This window comes from Hemiscyllium ocellatum, chromosome 13, assembly GCF_020745735.1.
Source record: "Hemiscyllium ocellatum isolate sHemOce1 chromosome 13, sHemOce1.pat.X.cur, whole genome shotgun sequence".
Taxonomy (NCBI): domain Eukaryota; kingdom Metazoa; phylum Chordata; class Chondrichthyes; order Orectolobiformes; family Hemiscylliidae; genus Hemiscyllium; species Hemiscyllium ocellatum.
The window spans coordinates 46934320-46951512 of record NC_083413.1 but is presented as its reverse complement, the minus strand read 5'-3'; the positions used below and the strand labels follow the sequence as shown (position 1 = coordinate 46951512).

Sequence of the window (17193 nt, the reverse complement as noted above, 5' to 3'; positions counted from 1 at the left end):
AATTTTTTTAAGTTCAGTTTTAGCTTTCAAACATCTGCAGTATTTTGTTTTGTGTTAGTCTAACTGCTGAAGTAGCTTTGATGCCCTTTTAATTAAACACTCTTATAATTTCAATCCTGCCCAATCTGTCCAAGGGATGCACTCACTATTGCTCTTATTTTGTGCACATATTTTCATGCCCTCCACTTAAAGTGTTCACCATCTGATAAAGACTCATTGCTGCAGAATGACCAGGCAAACCATTAGAGAATGCATTATAAGAAGATTAAAGTTGTGTGTGTGTATATATATGGTGATTTGATTTTCATCAAGTCTGTACCTAGTGAGACCTCAAATAATTTTTTCGATGAGATTATGCAAATGCTTCTGTGTGGGAAATGGCTGTGGTTGAACCTAGGATGGCCTATCAAGTTGGGGTGGGATTCTCACCTCTGTCTGTATAAAGACTGTGTTTGTTTCTTGAGTTGCATCCAGCACATCTATCACTAAAATCATAAATACAAGGCATAGCTGAAAAAGAGCACGCAGAGACTTTGAGATCAGCTGCTTCCTGATTTTTTTCAAGGCTCACTTGTCTTCTGTCCTTACCGTGAGCATGTAACATGTGACAATGCGTCAGGCATCTTCTGATCCTCTTATGAATGGCGAATCCTCTGGAGCTGACTGGTGAATAAATCTATTTTCTACTTTCTAGTCTTCAATTTGAGAGTCAGAAAGTAAAGTTTAGACATGACAGCTTGGCTGCTTAGAATGCCCACCTCAGGAATCATGGATGCTTCCCATTGCCAAGAATCATATGTTACAGAAGAGGCTCTTCTGCTCATCAATTCTTTACCACATGATCAGAAAAAATGTGTCCAGCTGCAAAATCTTGCTGTGCAATTTGAAACTCAGATGATTGTGGCAAGAACTTTTTTTTGTGTGTGTCACAAGTGGCTCAGTTGTATATGTGGAAGGGAGGAAAAGTGAAGGCCAGTGGTGAAAAGTGATTGAACAATAAGGGGAACCAATTGATCTTTCTGAGCTATTGATCATGAGTATGGGATGTCATGTTACCTTCCTGGTACCAGGGTCAAGAATGTCATGGGATGGCTGCAGCATTATCTTCTGGGGGCAGATCAGAGATCATGGGTCACAGTCTCACCAATGACATCATCAGAGTTGAAGATGGGGTCCTGAAAGCAGAATTTTGAAAGCCAGAGAAGAACTTAGAAAGCAAAGCATCTAAGGCAAAAATCTCAGGCTTGTTCTCAGCACAACATAGCAGCAATTGTAGACATAGTAAAATTAAGCAAATAAGTATTTTGCTAAATGGCGCAGGAGAGAGCTTTAATCCGGGATATTGAGATCAGTTCTTGGACAAGTGGGACCTGTACAGGATGCATAAGTTACGTCTCAATAGGATCAGGATGAAGTTCCATGTAAGAATATTTTCTAGGGGAGGGCTTAAGCTAACTTGTCAGGGGTTGGGAACCTGAGAGATAAACAAAACTGGTTAAGGGAAGTAGAAAAATTGTAAATGAAAGTGGAAAGCAGCAGAAACAAAGCTTCGAATATCCTAGGGTCAAAATAGAGAATGGAGTTAAAAAGGCAGAATTTGATCCAAAATTAACATTGTTATCAAAGGACACTAAAACTTAGCTCTACATCTCCCAGTTGATTGACATCTTTGTAGATGTTGCATATTGAGGTGAGAAGTTTTTCTGTGTGATGTGTGATTTGTCAAAACATTGAGCATACCATGCAACTATACAAGGACCTACAGCTGCTTCTGAGCAGCAGAGGAAAATTGGTTTTGTCGGATAGGAGGGCCTGGAAGCTAGAACTCTCTGTCTCTCTCAACTTCAAGCTCAGAAACTGCGCAGTGGTGAAAAAAAAACCTGTGTGTCAACACCAACCACTGACTGAGAGCTCAGGGTCACCCACAGCTTCACCAGGTAACCACTTCTATTCAGGTATTTTCATTCTAAAGAAGCTCCAAACAGTTTTCTGTTGTTACCTTACAATATCCCAACCTATCCTTAGTTTGTAAGCTGATCACTACTATTTGTCTGTGTTTGTTGTTTTCTTTTGCAGGAGTAATAAATTCCACTTGGGCTTTTGCTGCAGAAATCATTGTGTTAATTCAAGCATGGTAATTGTGTACTTAAAGAAATAGATAAGGTATTCATTGCTACTGACTGAGAGAAGGTGACTCCATCTCACCTGGTTGTAATATGGTCGGCATGGTTTTTGGAAGGTGAAATCATGCTTGCTGGACCCAATAGATTTTGTTGAGGATCTTACTGACAGAAGTGATAAGGAAGAAATAATGGGTGCGATGTATGTGGATTTTCAAAAGATCCATACAGAAAGTTACTGAATAAAATTAAAGCACTCAGCATGTTTTGAGGATTGGGTAACAGGTCAAAACACAGAAAGAGTAAGCGGATCATTCACATGTTGGCAGGCTATGACAAGTGGAATCCCACAAGCTTCAGTGCCTTGAGCCCCAGTGTTCCCAATCCATACAAATGATTTGGTTGTGAGGGCCAATTTTAATTTGCCCAAGTTTGACATAAAACATAGTAGGAAAGTGAATTGTGAAAAGGTGTAAAGAGGAGATTAGTTTGAGTGAGTGGGCAAGAAGATGGCAGATGGAATAGTGTGGATAAACCTTTGGTTGTCCACTCTGATAGGAGGAATGGTGGAGTGGTGCTTTTTTAAATAGTGAGAGATTGGAAAGTCCTGGTGTCCAAAGAAACTTTGTTCTTAAGTCATTGAAAGTCCGGCATGCGGATGCAGCAAGCCGTTTGGAAGGCAAATGATATCTTTGCCTTTACTGAAAGAGTATAAAAGCAAATAAGTTTTGTTTCCATTTTATAAACCATTAATGAGACAGTACCTGAAGAATTGTGTGCAATTCTAGTCCCCATGCCTAAGTAAGGCTATACTTGCTGGTGGAGGGCTTTTGTGCCACAGTGGTAGTATCCCTATCTTTGAGTCAGGAGATTCTGGTTCAAGTTTCACCTGCTCTGTAGTTGTGTAATAGCATCTCTGAATAGGTTGATTAGAAAATTTTGATATTCACTACAGAGGGAGTACAGCGGAGGTTCCTGACTGATGCCTGAGATGGTGGAGTTGGCCTTTGAGGATACTGGGCCTCTACTGTCTGAAGCTTAGAAGAATGAAATGCAATCTCATAGATACTTATAAAATCCTTAGAGGACAAGACAAGGTCAATGCAGAAAGGATATATTCCCTCCCTATTGTGTCTAGAAGCAAGAGACACAATTTCAAATAGGAGGCAAGTCATTTAGGAATGTGAGGTGAAGAAATATCTTCACTCAGAAGGTAGTGAATCTTCAGAAAGTGATGGGAGCTCAGTTTTAGTAAGCTAGAGACATCAGGCAATTAGGAGTATACACAGGACGATGTGCTGAGGTAAATGATCTGCTATGATCGAGAATACAAAGCAGTTTTAAAGGGCTGAATGGCCTAGTTCTGTTCCCATGTTCTATGTAACTCCTGCATCAAATGGGTGCATCAAATCAAAAGCATTAACTCATTAATAACCTCGATTGACTCCTCTATTTTATAACCCGGTGAGTGGACAGCCTCTGGGGACTCTGACAGATTGCCATACATTTCATTCACTCATTTTCCTATTGAGCATCATGGCACTGGGAGGATAGCTGCAAATAGCCATTCAGTATTGGCAAGGCAGTGATCAACTTTAATGTGAGGCAACTGTACATCTCACTGTGAAAGCTGGTCCCAGGATGTGTCTGATTGATAAGTCAGAAAGCGGTTCTTATAACATTTGGCACCATGTATGAGATGCAGTGCCTGTTGACTCCCCCTTCCACTTCTGCCCATGCTTTTCTCATGAGGTTTCCCAGCCTCCTCCTCTCTTCAACTGAGAAGAGCACTTTTATTCATTCCTTTGCAACCTGTTGCAGCACTTCCATGGAGGTCACACTAACCTCTGAGTTATTCTTGGGTGCATGCTTTCTTAATCAGCACCCCATTCAATGCCCTCTGTAGATGGAATTTTATGGCGGTGAGAATTATCTCAGTCACTGACTGGAGATTGAGTGATCTGCTTGAGTCATCTCTTGACACAAACACTTGCCAAATCTTTTGACAATCTCATGGTTGATGAAGTGGTGGGCACTAACCTGGGAGAAAGTGAGGACTGCAGATGCTGGAGATCAGAGCTGAAAATGTGTTGCTGGAAAAGCGCAGCAGGTCAGGCAGCATCCAAGGAGCAGGAGAATCGACGTTTTGGGCATGAGTCCTTCTTCAGGAATCAGAGAAACAGAACGATGTGGGAGCAAGAGGAGTGGGTTGCAGGAGGAGGGTGATGGGATGGCAGTTACAGGACTCTCCTTGATAATGGATCAATCAAACAGCCACTGAGTATCTGACAAAAGGGGACCGTATCTAAAGAACCTGCCTGCTGCCAGGCCAACTGGCCCTTTATTAGCTACAGATAGACAATTTCCGAGGGGTCCAGTCACCTGCGTATGCAGCGCAAAACCCAAACTTGTTGCTAACATGAGGGCTGCCTGTCATTTGGTAAATATCTGGCCACTATGTCAGGATGAATATGTTTTGAATCCTCTTCCTTCACACACAGTTTCACCTTACAGCATGACCATGTATCCATCAAAACACTTTTGGCCAAGCCTTCTGAATGAATAATGTTCAAGAAACAGACACAACTCTGCACCCATTGTTAACGATCCAAAATTGTAATGAATATAAAACATAGTTTGGTATTGTGGGAAACTGGATAATAGAAGGAAATGGTGGGCAGGGAACAATGGACCTTGGTAAAAACAGTGACAATAAAGGACGCTAAAGAAATGGGTAGTGGGTGAGAAAAGGGCAAGTGAAAAGGAGGACTGGTGAACCAATTACTAATATGGAAAAATTACACTAATTATATATATTTTTCTGTAAGTTTCATGTAATATCAGTTTAAAATTGACTGGTAGGACCAGACATGTCTGTCTTGATGGACAGAGTGGGAAGTGACAGCTTGATCTGTGTTATTTTTATGGATTGAAAATGTAGACATTAAATCACCAGTACCTTTCAGAGAGGTCTGATGGTGATGTAGATTTGTAGAAGGATAGAACACAGAAGGTGGCCTTATAGATTGTCCGGACTGTGCTGGCTTTGGGGTAGAACGCTCCAGTTGATCTCACTCCCCATTCCTTCCCTATAAGCGTGTAATTTTCCCACTTTCAGGTTTATTTTCCCATGCTCTTATGAATTATTGGTTCTGCTTCTGTCACATTTAGACCATGCATTGCAAAACAGAAACTCTGTTTTAAAAAACATTTCACAGCACATTTTCACCAAGAGTGGGCTGTGAGTCAAGAACTCTCTGTCTGAAAAGGTGGCTGAGTCAGAAACTCTTGTAACATTTAAATGGTATTTACATATGCACTTGCATTGCCATAACTACCAGGGCTTTGGGCCAAGAGTTGAGGCAATGAGATTAAAGAAATCAGATTTTTGTTGACTGGTATGGACACAAATGGACCAAAGAGCCCCCAGCTGTGCTGTAAACACCTATGAATATACAGTTTAACAGGACAATCTCCAGTAATAATTTGGAAGGTAAAATGCTTGAAGTGAATGGGATTTGATATGATGTGGACTTTGTCCTCCATTTTGCATTTCTATTGAACTGTAGTTTGACATCAAAAGCATAGAATATCCCGTATTTAGAACCAAGGGCTGCCATGTGACCTTTCTTTTCAATTGCTATAATTGGCATTTGAACTAAACTAAACATATACGCTATTGATAATCACAATAATTTTGTCAACATATCCTTCCATCTATGAGGTAGAAAATATTTTTCTGTTCTTTGTCTAACTCATTGTTCTATCTATTCAATTTGTAATTTTAATCATCATCAAATAGCAAACATATAGAAAGTGCTAAGTTAAACTGACTATTTTTAGTTGGACAGTCTCTGAATTTTTCTGTGTACCCTCTCATAACAAAAGAAGTAGCACTTTAAAAGCGTCAACATATGATATAAAGAACAGTGGTGAAAATATTTGTAATGCTAAAGGGAGTGAGCAGGGTTTAGGACTAAATGATTACCCCGATCAAAGAGCACACAGAGCCAAACGATCACCTCCTGCACTGCATCTTTCCATGATGCTAACTAACATTAAATAACAAACAGAATATGTTCTGTTAAGGAGCTTATAAACCTGCAATAAATAAACTGCATATCAGGTTTGATCATGTCATGAGAATGTATGGAAAACCGACATCTCAGCTGCTTGCATAAAATGACCCTAAGTGCATTAAAGTTAAAACAAATCTGAGATTTTAAATTGTTGGAAGTGTCCAAGATGATTTCAAGCCTAACTACATTGCTTTTCTTGTTATCAATCATAGAAATCTATCTATTTTACAGGAAATATGGGAGGATCAATTCAACATGCAGCTTCCTACTTTGCCCTTAAAAATCAGGCACTTGACAGTAAAACAGGGGAGGGGCACCTCAGCTCACATTACTGATATCCAAGTGTTACCTGATACAATACTCCCATGGACCTGCAAACCAACGAGCACCCTATCCTTATGAAACTGGTAAATAAAGCAGCAGTTAAAATTCAGGTTTCAGAATTAAGTTAGAGGTCACAAGGTTCATTGAGACATCCTAGCTGTAGCATGAAGTGTTGCTGAAGAGGAACAAAAAAAATTGAAAAGTTATTCATAATAGGGCCAGGGAGAGCAGGAGTGCTCCAACAAGCTTAAAAATAGTCCCAGTTACCATGGGTTTCTCTGACTCACCACCAGGCCTCCAGAATGCCTGATCTTTCATTCTCTACAGGTAGCAAGATGCAATGTTCATAACTCACTGGCAACATGGTAACAAAGCCCATACCTGGGTCTGCTTTTGGCCTTCTGGTGTCACAGGGAGATTGCATCACCCAAGTTAAGTTTCTCCACCTTTCTTGGAACTTACCAAAGACTATGTTCTGTAAAGTTTTGGTAATTAGTGATAACTTTAATACTCTTTATGAACACTATATTGCATTTTCTGATCTGTCACTACAGACCCACAAAGGACTAGAAAACCACTTTAACTTCAATGAATTTTAGAAAAAGTCTATTAAATGACTTTTCATTTCAAGAGAAGAAAATTAGTTTTTATTCATTAGCAGAAAGATTGTAACCAAAAAGGCAAAGAAGCAGACCAAATTGAAATTGTCTTGCACAGCTTTCAGCAACTGAAACATGAGAAAAAAATAAACTTAATTACAGAGAGCTAAAATGTCTAGCATTTATTTCAAATAATAATAGATAGAGGGACTGAATTCATGGTTGTAATCTAATCATTGAATCTAGATGACTTTCATTAAACCCTTTGAGCTATGCTGTTGTGGTTTATGACGTCTTATGTTCCCCTTGATTGGATTACAGCCATGTAATTACTTTCTGCTATCTATTGTTTTTAAATATACGAGCTATATTATTCAGTTGTAAATAATGCCTTTCTTTTATTATCTGAGGTAGTGTTATTCCACATTGATGAGAACATAAAAATAATTCAGTTTCTTTCATGTAATTAGTTTCAGTGTCACCTTTAATTGACGTTACTGTGAGATGTACAACGATTATGCTATTGAGACAATAGTGTAAATTGTAAAAGTATTTATTCGAAAGGTACAAGCAAATTAACTTTGGGATTATATGTCACCCATAAAAGCAATTAATTGTTGCTTTCACGATTTCTGATATGATTTGAAGTTTTTAGCTAAGCATTAAGCACCTTGTTCCTCACATTCTGTTTTCTACTGGAAGTGGAGGATCAGGGTGGCACATAGATACAGTTGCATGGTGCAAAAAATGGATTGTTCGCTATAGCATGGAGCACTTTTATTCTTCCACATTGATATTCATCAATTAATTTACTTGCGATTATGGCACACTTTCTCATCTGAGATATGTAATTAGATTTGTCTGATGGAAATGTGATGGTCTTGTACAGAAAATAAAAGTTAGAGGAAAGATTTTCTCTCTGATTGTTGAACAAAGGCTGATGACAAGAATTGAAGAAGATGAATACTAATTTTTTTAAAAGATCAGATTTTAATGGGCATCTTCTTTTGAGTAATGACCACTTTGCATCTTGAAGCTGCTTAAAATGGCAGCATAGGCATTTTAGAATCTCGGGGCTTTTAAAATATTCTACTTATATTACAAAGAAAATCCTGGTTATGTCTCTTATACATGGCAGCAAGCCACAGTTAGTGTGGGTGAAGGACCTGTTCTTATATTTCAAGATGTGAATGCATAATGTGGTTTGGAGCATTACAATAGAAATAAAATTCAATCCTAAATTTAACTTCTGAACATGGTTTTGATGCAACACTTTACATAGAGTCATAGCGAAGTACAGCATGGAAACAGACCCTTGGGTCAAACTCAAAACATGCTGACCAGATATCCTAACGTTATCTATTCCCATTTGCCAGCACCCGGCCCATATCCCTCTAAACCCTTCCTATTCATATACCCATCCAGGTGCCTTTTAAATGCTACAATTGTGCCAGCCTCAACTACTTCTTCTGGCAGCTTATTCCATGTATGCACCACCCTCTGCGTGAAAAAGTTGCCCCTTTGTTCCCTTTTATATCATTGCCCTCTCACCCTAAACTTATGCCATTTAGCTGTGGACTCACCCTCCCCAGGCAAAAGACTTTGTCTATTTATCCTATCCACGCCACTCATGATTTCATAAATCTCCATGAGGTCATCCCCTCAGCCTCCGATGCTCCAGTGAAAACAGCCCCAGCCTATTCAACCTCTCCCTATAGCTCAAATCCTCCAACCCTGGCAATATCCTTGCAAATCTTTTCTGAGCCCTTTCAAGTTTCACACCATCCTTTCAAAAAGAAAGAGACCAGAATTACATGCAATATTCCAAACATAGCCTAACCAATGTCCTGCAGAGCTGCAACATGACCTCCCAACTCCTGTAGTAACTATTCTGACCAGTAAAGGAAAGCATGCCAAATGCCTTCTTCACTATCCTATCTATCTGCAATTCTGCTTCCATGGAACTATGATCCTGCACTCCGAGGTCTCTTTGTTCAGGAACACTCCTAAGGACCTTACCATTAAGCATATAAGTCCTGCTCTGAATTGCTTTCCAAAGTGCACATTTATCTAAATTAAACTCCATCGGCCACTTCTCAGTCCATTGGCCCATCTGATCAAGATCCCATTGTGCTCGGAGGTAACCTTCTTTGCTGCCCACTACACCTCCAATTTACTAATTATATCTCCTATTTTCACATCTAAATAATTTATATAAATGACGAAAAGTAGTGGACCCAGGACCGATCCTTGTGGCACTCCACTGGTCATTCGCCTCCAGTCTGAAAAATAACCATCCACTACCACCCTCTGTCTTCTACCTTTGAGCCAGTTCTGTATCCAAATGGCTAGTTCTTTCTATATTCCATGGGATCTAACCTTGCTAACCAGTCTCCCATGGGAAACCTTGTCAAACGCTTTACTGAAGTCCATGAACGTCACTGCTCTGCCCTCATTAATCCTGTTTGTTACTTCTTCACAAAACTCAATCAAGTTTGTGAGACATGATTTTCCACACACATGCTGACTATCCCTAATTGTCCTTGCCTTTCCAAATACATGTAAATCATGTCCGACAGGATTCCCTTCAACAACTTGCCCACCACTGATGTCAGGCTCTCTGGTCTATAGTTCCCTTGCTTTTCCTTACCTCCTTTATTAAATAGTGGCACAACATTAGCCAACCTCCAGTCTTCTTTCACCTCACTTGTGACTATCTCAGACAAATATCTCAGCTAGCAGCTGAGGAATCACTTTTGTAGCTTCCATAGTACTTCTGTGGTATAATTGACCAGATCCTGGGGATTTATTCACTTTTATGCATTTCATCCAGCACCACTTCCTCTGTAAAATGGGCATTTTTCAAGATGCCGTCGTCTATTTTCCCACGTTCTTTCTCTTCCAATTCCTTCTGCACAGTAAACACTGATGCAAAATACTCGTTTAGTACCTCCACACATAGGCTGCTTTGCTGATCTTTGAGGGGCCCTATTCTCTCCCCGTTACCATTTTGTCCTTAATGTATTTATAAAATCCCTTTGGATTCTCCTTAATCCTATTTGCCAAAGCTATCTCATGTCCCCTTTTTGTCCATCCTTAATTCCCTCTTATGTGTACTCCTACTGCTTTATACTCTTCTGAGGATTCTCTTGATCTCCCCCATCTATACCTGACATATGCGTTCTTCTTTTTCTTAAACAAATCCTCAATTTCTCTAGTTATCCAGCATTCTCTGTACCAACCAGCCTTTCCTTTAATCCTAACAGGAATATACTGTCTCTGGATTCTCATTATCTCATTTTTTGAAGGCTTCCCATTTTACAGCCATCCCTTTACCTGCAAGCATTTGCCCAGTCAGGTTTGGAAAATATTTGCCTAATACTTGGCCATCCTCCAATTTAGAACTTCAATTTTTAGCTCTCATCTATCCTCTTCCATCACTATTTTAAAACTAATGGGACGGCACAGTGATAGGGACCCGGGTTCGATTCTAAACTTGGGTAACTGTCTGTGTGGAGTTTGCACATTCTCCCCTTGTCTGTGTGGGTTTTCTCCAGGTGCTCCAGTTTCCTCCCACAAAACCCATGATGTGCATTTCAGGTGAATTGGTCATACCAAATTGCCCATAGTGTTCAGAGATGTGTAGATTAGGTGCATTAGTCAGGGATAAATGTTGTGTCATAGGGGAATGGGTCTTGGTGTGTTACTGTTCAGAGGGTCAGTGTGGACTTGTTGGGTCAGATGGCCTGTTTCAGTACTGTAGGGATTTGAAACAAAAAATTATGGTTGCTGACCCCAAAGTGCTCCCTCACTGACACCTTAGTCACTTGTCCTACCTTATTTCCCAAGTGTGGGTCAAGTTTTGCACCTTCTCTGGTAGATATATCCAAATGCTGAATCAGAAAATGTTCTTGTACACACTTAACAAATTCCTCAATCTAAACCATTAACACTATGGCAATCCCAGTCTGTATTTGAAAAGTTAAAATCCCCTACCATAACTACTCTATTATTCTTACAGATAACTGAAATCTCCTTACAAATTTGTTTCTCAATTTCCTGCTGACTATTCGGGGGTCTATAATACAATCCCGATAAGGTGATCATCCCTTTCTTATTTCTCAGTTGCACCCAAATAACTTCCCTGGATATATTTCTGGGAATAACCTCCCCAAGTACAGCAGTTATTCCAACCCTTACTAAAGATTCTGGATAATTCAATATGGAGAATGGGGAAAAAAATTATGGCTGCTTCTTTTTGAGCTATTTTAAGTGTTAGTGGTGATTTCCTCAAATTCCTCAAATGTTTTTTATGCTGTTGTGTTGTTTTGCAACTTTGGAGAAAAATAAAGTCAAAACACTATTAAAAGGGAGAAAGACAGACAAAGACAGCAAACACATGGTTAGTGAGGGAGAGAAAGAAGGAAACCTACACTGGAAACTGACACATCAGTGAATCTGCGCAATTACTGCCTTGTTGTTTGAATTCTTGTATCTCTGGACATCAGAGTGTGTCTGTGAAAACTTAACAAACAGCGAAATTCGCAACTGACCTTGGTCGAACCTCTGTGGGAGAGCTCACAACACAGGAACAGATAAGTGCATGGTTTTTAACAGGTTATCTTGCTATAAGTCTACAGTAGTGAATAGAGTTAGTTCTTTCTTGATTATATGTTTTATTGAGATCTGTCTCTTATTTCAAATTTAAAAATATAAACCATCAGTACTAAGTTAGCCTGGAGCACTATTTTTTAAGATCAAAACGACGGTGCTATTTTCTGGGTCTGTAGATTGTGAAGGAGCAAGGATGGCCTTCAGTAGAGTGATACACTCTTCTTGTTGGATGTGGGAGTTGAGGGAGAGTTTCTATGTTATTGATGATTATGCTTGCTGGAAATATCTTTAGTTGTGAATCCTCTCAGATCGAATGGAATGACATTTCAAGGCAATGAGGAATTTACAAGAGCAAGAGAGTGTGATGGATGGCAGTTATAGGAATGGAGGAAAGCTGCAGATATAGTCAGATAGATGGATTAACTCTAGGAAAAGTAAGAGAGAGGGGCAGGTAATGCAGGAGTCTTCTATAGCTATCCCCCATTTCAAACTAGTATGCTGTTTTGGAAGTTGTAGTGGGTGATGGATTCCCAGGGGAACGTAGCACAAACAGCCAATTTTTTTGGTATTGAGACTGGCTTTAATGTAGTGAGGGGTACGTCGGCTTCCGAGCGATCGATTGTGATAGGGACTGTCGAGTCAGAGGCACGTGAAGTGAAGCTTGTGAATAGATTAGATTGATCATCTCATTAAGGAGCTCTTAAGGACCCAACAACTATTTGTTTTTATACGATGCTCGTAATGTATTGAAAAAGAAAAGGGATTTTAAAATTGATGCATTCACAGAATCCTGGAAGTGTTGAGGCCCAAAGTTTTTTTTTGGGACCTAGAAGTTAAAACACTCCTGCTCCTCCAGGCTCACAAGGAAATGAAAATAGAAACTGTCTTATCTGGTCTCTTCTGGTGCACTGTATCCTCGCTCAAACCTCAGGTTAGAATTGTAGATTGGGTAAAGTTGTTGAAACCAATGCCTGATCTATATATGTACAGTTGACTCAATAAGCTTTGGGCAAGATTTCTCCCAGCCTTCATATTAATGCTTCAGTCAATCAGATTTGGGCAATAAATGAGTGGGTAAACATACTTTCCATTTTAGCTGTTGGCAAGCAATTAAACTGATAGGAATGAATGATGTAAGTATAAGCAGGTTATTTAACATGGACTGTGAATACTGAAGCAAAGGACATTATTGTAAATAGGGCATTGGAAATTGTTATTTCTCCCAGTAAAAAATGAGTATATTAACTGGACTCCCAACAAAAACTGGCTAAATAATTTTAATCTTTCAAATGTTCACTAGATTGATTCAACAAGGCACCACTTTCTCAGGACAACAGATATAACTTTGGTCTTGCCAGCAATTCTTGAAAATGAATTTTAGAAGCAGAAATGCATATTTACAAGATATGGGAAGGGAAACAGCATAAAATGATCAAATCCAATGTCTAAAAAACTCTGTTCAGTAACACTATCAGTTGTAGTTTTATCAGCACCAATTTGCTAAGAGCATTAGCGCATGCTTTTGGCACATATGCTGGAAGTATGCAATGTGGATAGTTCTGCGCACAAGAAACATTATTTACTTGAATATTGTCAAAGCAAAACTCCTATCAACCCCACACCTGGTCAGTCAAATCTTCCACCTGCATAAATGCTGAAGTCAAGATTCTGGAATATCTTGAGCATTGGCAACCATCACACCTTGGCAGCCATCTCGCAAAAAAGGCCAACGTTGACAAAGAGATTCAACACCATATTTGCTGTGTCAGCTTTATCTTCCCCCAGTTCATGTCTGAGTGTGTGTGGTAACAAAAATCCTCGACGACAGAACAGTTGTTGTCATACTTTCTTATTCTGCTTTGAGACTTGAACACAAAAAAATGCAAGAGCAGTTACAACAATGATGCCTTCAATAGATTCAATGGAAGGATCACAGATATCAGTCTTCACTCAATTCAATTCACTCCACGTGATATGAAGAAATGATTGGAGGCACTGGATAGTGCAAAGCTATGGGCCCTGAAGTGGTGAAGGCTTTTGCTCCAGAACTTGTCGATCCCCTAGTCGATCTCTTCCAGCACAATTACAACACCGGCATTTATCCAACAATGAGGAAAATTGCTCTGGCATGTCATCTGCACAAAAAGCAGAACAAATCCAACATGTCAAATTACCACCCCATTAATCATTTGTAATGTGACAGGAAGGTACCATGAACCGTGCTATGAAACAGTAGCTGCTCAGCAATAACCTGCTCAGTGACGCGCAGTTTGGGTTCTGCCAGGGCCACTCAGCTCCTGACCTTATTGCAGACTTTTTTCAAACATGACCAAAAGAGCTGAATTCTGAAGTTGAGGTGAGAGTGACAGCTTTTGACATTAATTCCTTGACCAGATGGGCCAATGGGCTGAGAAGTGGCCGATGGAGTTTAATTCAGACAAATATGAGGTGCTGCATTTTGGAAAAGCAAATATTAGCAGGACTTATACAATTAATGGTAAGATCCTAGGGAGTGTTGCTGAACAAAGAGACCTTGGAGTGCAGGTTCAAAGCTCCTTGAAAGTGGAGTCGCAGGTAGATAGGATAGTGAAGGCGGTGTTGGTATGCTTTCCTTTATTGGTCAGAGTATTGAGTACAGGAAGTTGGGGAGGTCATGTTGTGGCTGTACAGGATATTAGTTAGGCCACTGTTGGAATATTGCGTGCAGTTCTAGACTCCTTCCTATCGGAAAGATGTTGTGAAACTTGAAAGGGTTCAAAAAGATTTATAAGGATGTTGCCAGGGTTGGAGGATTTGAGCTATAGGAAGAGGCTGAACAGGCTGGGGCCGTTTTCCTTGGAGCATCAGAGGCTGAGGGGTGATCTTATAGAGGTTTACAAAATTATGAGGGACACAGATAGGGTAAATAGGCAAAGTCTTTTCTCTGAGGTCGGGGAGTCCAGAACTAGAAGGCATAGGTTTAGAGTGAGAGGAGAAAGATATAAGAGAGACCTTAGGGGGACCTTTTTCCACACAGAGGGTGGTACGTATATGGAATGAGCTGCCAGAGGATGTGGTGGAGGCTGGTACATCGTGGGTGGCACGGTGGCACAGTGGTTAGCACTGCTGCCTCACAGCGCCAGAGACCTGGGTTCATTTCCCGTCTCAGGTGACTGACTGTGTGGAGTTTGCACATTCTACCCGTGTCTGCGTGGGTTTCCTCCGGGTGCTCCGGTTTCCTCCCACAATCCAAAGACCTGCAGATCAGGTGAATTGGCCAGGCTAAATTGCCCCTAGTGTTAGGTAAGGGACAAATGTAGGGGTATGGGTGGGTTTCGCTTCGACGGGTCGGTGTGGACTTGTTGGGCTGAAGGGCCTGTTTCCACACTGTAAGTAATCTAATCTAAAAATAAGTTGCAACATTTAAAAGGCATTTGGATGTGTATATGAATAGGAAGGCTTTGGAGGGATATCGGCCGGGTGCTGGCAGGTGGGACTAGATTGGGTTGGGATAACTGGTCGGAATGGATGGGTCGAAGGGTCTGTTTCCATGCTGTACATCTCTATGACTCTATGACCAAGTGTGACATCAAAAACTCTAGCAAAGTTGGAATCAATGAGTACCAGGGGACAAACTCTCTGTTAGTTGGGGTCATACCTGGCACGTAGGAAGGTGATTGTGGTTGTTGGAGGTCTGTCAGCTTCACTCGAGGACATCTCTGCAGAAGTTCCTCAATGTCCTAGGCCCAACCATGTTCAGCTGCTTCATCAATGACCTGCCCTCCATTATAAGGTAAGAAGTGGGGATGTTCACCAATAATTGCACAACGATCAGTACCATTCATGACTCATCTGATGCTGAAGCAGTCCGTGTTCAAATGCAGCAAGGTCTGGACAATATCCAGGCTTGTGGAGACAAGTGGCCAGTTGCATTCGCACCACACAAATTCCAAGAAATGACCATTTCTATTAAGAGTCAATCTAACCATCATCCCTTGGCATTCAGTGGTATCATCATTTCAGAATGCCCTACTCTCAACAACTTGGGAGTTACCAAACTGAACTGGACATGCTACATAAATGCAGTGGCTATAAGAGCAGGCCAGAGGCTAGGAATACCGCAGCATGTATCTCACCACCTGACTCTCCAAAGCCTGTCTATCATCTACAAAGCACATCAAGAGTATGATGGAATACTACACCCTTGTCTGGATGAGCGCAGCTCCAACTACATTCAAGAGGCTTGACACCATCCAGCATCCAGCTTGATTGGCACCACATCTGCAACATCCACTCCCTCCACTACCAATGGTCAGAAACAGCAGTGTGTACTATTTACAAGATAAATGCAGAAATTCACCAAAGATCCTTGGACAGCATCTCCCAAACCACAATCACCTGCACCTGGAGGGACAAGGGCAGCACATATATAGGAACACCACTAAAGGCAAGTTCCCATCCAAACTGTTCACCATCCTGATTTGGAAGTACATGTATTTTGAAAGACAAGGACTGATTAGTGATAGTCACAATGGCTTTGTGCATGGGAAATCATGTCTGACAAAATTGATTGAGTTTTGTGAAGAAGTAACAAAGAAGATTGATGAGGGCAGAGCAGCAGATGTGGACTTAGTAAGGCGTTCAACAAGGTTCCCCATGGGAGACTGGTTAGCAAGGTTAGATCTCACTGAATATAGGGAGAACTAGCCAATTGGATACAGAACTGGCTCAAAGGTAGAAGACAGAGGGTGGCGGTGGAAGGTTGTTTTTCAGACTGAAGGCCAATGACCAGTGGAGTGCTACAAGGAGCGGTGCTGGGTCCACCACTTTTCGTCATTTATATAAATGATTTGGATGTGAAAATAGGAAGTATAATTAGTAAATTCGAGGTATAGTGGACAGCAAAGAACGTTACCTCCGAGCACAATGGGATCTTGATCAGGTTGGGCCAATGGGCTGAGAAGTGGCAGGTGGAGTTTAATTTAGATAAATGTGCATTTTGGAAAGCAATTCAGAGCAGGACTTATACATTTAATGGTAAGGTCCTTGGGAGTGTTCCTGGACAAAGAGACCTCGGAGTACAGGATCATCGTTCCATGAAAGTAGAATCGCAAATAGATAGGATAGTGAAGAAGGCATTTGGTATGCTACCCTTTATTGGTCAGAATAGTTACTACAGAGTTGGGAGGTCATGTTATGGCTGTACAGGACATTGATTAGGCCACTGCAACTGTGAAACTTGAAAGGGTTCAGAAAAGATTTACAAAGATGTTGCCAGTGTTGGAGGATTTGAGCTATAGGGAGAGGTTGAATAGGCTGGGTCTGTTTTCCCTGGAGCATCGGAGGCTGAGGGATGACCTTATAGAGGTTTACAAAATTATGAGGGGCATGGATAGGATAAATAGACAAAGTATTTTCTCTGGGTTAGGCGAGTTCAGAACTAGGTTTAGGGTGAGGGGGGAAAGGTATAAAAGAGAC

The 17193-nt window shown here is 40.7% G+C and overlaps 1 protein-coding gene across 5 annotated transcripts in view; it reads left to right on the top strand.

Moving 5' to 3' along the window:
- The window catches only part of LOC132821532 (inactive N-acetylated-alpha-linked acidic dipeptidase-like protein 2), a 973299-nt gene that overhangs the window by 715806 nt on the left and 240300 nt on the right, over positions 1–17193 (top strand). The gene's annotated exons all lie outside the window — the stretch shown is intronic.